We start from the raw sequence: 4,285 nt of genomic DNA, 5'->3' as shown, positions 1-4,285 counted from the left end.
AATGCTCCTCCTCGAACAATAAACACTGATCCAGAAGTCAATTTCCGACTATCTCTGTCTGATTGAAAATCAGAATCAGTGTAACCAATGGGGTTCAAGTCTCCACCTGAATAAACAAGCGTATAATCTCTAGTATTTCTAAGATACTTGAGAATATTCTTCACTCCAATCCAATGACTCAATCTAGGATTGGATTGATAACGGCTGACTATCCCTACTGCATAACAAATGTCAAGTCTTGTACACACATGGCGTACATCAGACTGCCTACTACTGAGGCATAGGAATACTGTCTCATGTCTTCCTTTTCCTGAGGTGTTTTGGGACACTGCTCCTTGGAAAGGAATACTCTAGAACGGGTTGGCGTATAACCCTTTTTGAAGTTTTGCATATTAAAGCGTTTTAGCACCTTATCAGTATACGGTACTTGAGATAGTGCCTAAGTATTTTTTCTGTCTATCTCTAAGAATCTTCATGCCCATAACATACTTGGCTTCTCCCAAATCTTACATTAGGAATTGTTCAACTAACTAGTTCTTTACCCTTGATAATGATGTTACGTCATTTCCAATCAGTAATATATCATCAACGTAAAGAATGAGGAATACTACTTTACCATCTTTGATTTGTATATAGACACAAGCTTCGTTAACATTTTTTTCAACAACCAAATGTTTTACTTGTGTCATCAAATCTAAGATTCCAAGATCTAGAAGCTTGTTTGAGTCCATAAATGGACCTAAGAAGCTCGCAAACATTTTTCTCTTGACCTTTTAATTCGAACCCTTTTGGTTGAGACATGTAAATGGTTTCGTCAAGGTAGTCATTCCGAAAAGTTGTTTTGACATCCATTTGCCAGATCTCGTAATCCATGCACGCAGCTATGGACAAGAGTATACTAATGGATTTTAGCATGGCTAATGGAGAAAAGGTTTCTTCATAGTCAACCCCTTCTTACAGGATGTAACCTTTGGCTACAAGTCTTGCTTTGAAAGTCTCTACTTTCCCATCCGCTCCTCTTTTCTTCTTGAATATCCACTTGTAACCAATGGGTTGGATATTCTCAGGTGGATCTTCAAGAACCCAGACAGAATTGGAATACATCGATTCCATTTCTTGGTTTATGGCTTCTTGCCATTTTTCCTTGTCAGAATCACTCATTGCATCTTCAAATGTCAATGGATCGTCTTTGTAATGCAAGAATGGGATAGACCATAGGGTAAGCTAGTAACGAACAATTCAAAAGATTTAAATAATATAATTTGCATAATATTATCACTTAGAATTAAGATCAACTTGACCTATGGTCCACGTTGTGACATTGATTAGAATCGATACCAATGATACTTATTTATCTATCAATAATCAATAATGCTCCTAGTCCAATGTACCCATATACATCTGATCTTATCTACTTGGTAAATGCCTTGGATTCAGACTTAATCTTAGGAGTCGTTCTTTTGAACCAAATAATTACAATTGTAATCCACTGTGATCAAGTCACTATAATTGCAATTATTTATATGTTCGGGATTTTATAATTGTTTGTATTATTCCAATAATCATGTAATAAAACACTCAAGAAACGCGGTTGTCAAATCAAATAATTTCTACTTCATTTACTAACAATATAAAATAGTGTTGCATGTTTGTCATGGTGTTATAAGGGCATAAAACCCAACATAGGACACCTTATCCTCGTCGTTCAGGCGCACGGGCTCCAATATGGACTTTACCGTCCTGAGACGATCCTCTGCTTCAATAGGGTTGGCATTCCCTTCAAAGTTGAGCAGATACTGCTTCCTAAATCATTTGTATATTGGCTCAAATTTTGGTATGAAGCATCCTACCAAATGCCATCCCTGTCCAATAGGCACTTGCTGCGGTGGTGCTTATGTTGAGTCTAGTTTTTATTATGTTTTGGTGATGTTTTTAGTAGTCTTTTATTTTGTTTTTCCTTCATTTAGCGCGGGTTTATGCTTTGTTTGGTTGTTTTTGTGAATGTCAGGAAGAATTGAGCATGTGGAAGAAAATGCCAAAGAAAGGGAAGAAATAACTGAGTTTTTCATCATATTTCGATCAAGAATGGTTTTTAACATAATTTGGAAGTGTTGGTGAAAATTTGGGATGAAAACTTGAAGAATTGAGAATTCCCTTAAGAGCCACGGCATGAGCAAAGGGGAGCCGCAGCTAGGTGGGAAACTGAAGCATTGTTTTTCAGGAAGTCTTCGGGCCGCGGCATGGCTAGATTGAGCCATGGCATGGATGGGCACTCTGCCCAGAAAACGATGATGCAGGCCGCGGCATGGCTAGATAGAGCCGCGGCATGGAAAGGGCTTTTTGCCCAGGAATGTGGACACGGGCCGCGGCATAGTGTATGTAGAGCCGCGGCTCGCCTCTTTAAAGTTTGAGATCCTAGGTTTTAATGACGAAAAGGAGAAGAAAAATGGACGTACGGACGAAGGAGGAGTTCTGGTTTTGGGAAACTGAAGCTTAGAGTATTTTTTTTTATATGTTTTTCTTCCTGATGTTATCTTTAGTTTTTGTTGTGATTAGTACTATGACTATGAACTAATTTTCTGTTTAGGATGTTCAATTGAATCTCTTGAATTTCTGTTATGACCTAATGCAATTTTAATTTCTTTCTTCTTCAATCTTCTTCAATTCCTTATAACCTGTTCTTATAGATTGATTATTGATTGGCCATCTTTAGTCATATATATATGTTTTTAAGTCAAAATCTGAGAAGTGAGATTTAATTATGCTTTGGTTATATTGGACATAATTTTGATTTAGAACGAAAGTATCTGAATTAATTGTGTAACTGTTATTAAGTTGTGGAATTTAATGCTACCTTTGTGGTTCAATTTACCATAGAAATATAGGAAATTGTCACCTAGGTTGAGTTTATAATTCATAGTATGATTATAGGCTGCTGTTTCAACGTGTTAATTGAATTAGGTAAAAATAAGAAGAATTCATACTTTGCATTAGGGAATAATAGGAAGGATAGTTGATGAGATTGAATATCATAATTGTTTCTCAGTGATTAAATTAAAAGTTTTACTATTAGTTATTATTCTATTTAATTGTCGATTATTATTTCTGCACTTTATTGGTTCTTTTGCTGTATTTTACAAAAATCAAGAATTTCAATTCATCAAATAGAAAAAGAAATTAATTGACTGGTAATTGATAACTCAGTCCTTGAGGACGATACTTGGTTTTACCATTTTATTACGAGTCTGCGACTGTGTGCACTTGCATAGCAAAATTATCGCAACAAGTTTTTGGCGCCGTTGCCGGGGACTGAAAATTATCAATATCAGTCTAATTAATTTTTATTCTAATTTGATTTTAATTTCTCTCGTTTCTAATCTGTTTAGTTGCTTAATTTGTCTATCTCAGGTGAATTTTGGTATATGCGTGGCAGAAAAGGAAAGGACACACTTGATCCTCTGAATCTTGAGATTGAGAAGTCTTGCAATCAAATCAGAAAGAAGAAGAGAGAGGCCCATAAATCTGTAAAGATGGCACAGAATGAAGGGGATGGCAGGAATGTTCAAACATCTTGGAGTTGTACGAGGGGTTCAGGCTCAACCCAATGCTGAGAGGAGCCTGCGAGATTATGTGCTACCCACTCTGACGGGAGTACAAAATAGTATATGCCCACCAACTGTAGAGGCCAACAACTTTGAAATAAAGCCCGCTATTCTACAAATGGTGCAATCTTCTGTGCAATTCAATGGGTTACCCTCTGAAGATCCTCACACCCATTTGTCCAATTTTCTGGAGTTATGTGGGACCTTCAGATATAATGGAGTGAGTGATGACGCAATCAAGCTCAGGCTTTTCCCATTTTCTTTAAGGGACAGAGAAAAAATTTGGCTGAACTCTCTGCAGCCAAACTCTATCGTCACCTGGCAAGATCTAGCTCAGAAATTTTTGTCCAAATTCTTCCCTACGTCCAAGGCTGCTAAATTGAGGGGAGAGATAAATAACTTTTTCCAGAATGACGGAGAGTCATTGTATGAGGCGTGGGAAAGGTTTAAGGAACTCCTGAGAAGATGTCCTCATCATGGCATTGAACAGTGGATGCTAGTACAGAATTTCTACAATGGTTTATGTCCGACAACCAGAACCATTATTGATGCTGCAGCGGGTGGCACTTTTATGAGCAAGAGCGCAACTGGTGCATATGAGCTGCTAGAGGACATGGCTACAAACAACCATCAGTGGTCTGAGGAGAGATCATCAGGAGTTAGAAAGATAGCTGGGGTGCATG

General features: G+C 37.5%; 1 non-coding gene across 1 annotated transcript; it reads right to left on the bottom strand.

The window, feature by feature from the left end:
• Positions 1–3,978: 3,978 nt before the first annotated feature.
• LOC133787464 (small nucleolar RNA R71) lies at positions 3,979–4,085 on the bottom strand. Its single transcript, XR_009872485.1, has one exon. It is a non-coding gene; the product is annotated as a small nucleolar RNA R71 (small nucleolar RNA).
• Positions 4,086–4,285: the final 200 nt, after the last annotated feature.

Source organism: Humulus lupulus, chromosome 6, assembly GCF_963169125.1.
Source record: "Humulus lupulus chromosome 6, drHumLupu1.1, whole genome shotgun sequence".
NCBI lineage: Eukaryota > Viridiplantae > Streptophyta > Magnoliopsida > Rosales > Cannabaceae > Humulus > Humulus lupulus.
Note: the sequence above shows the minus strand (reverse complement) of the source record. Positions and strands in the feature narration are given on the sequence as shown.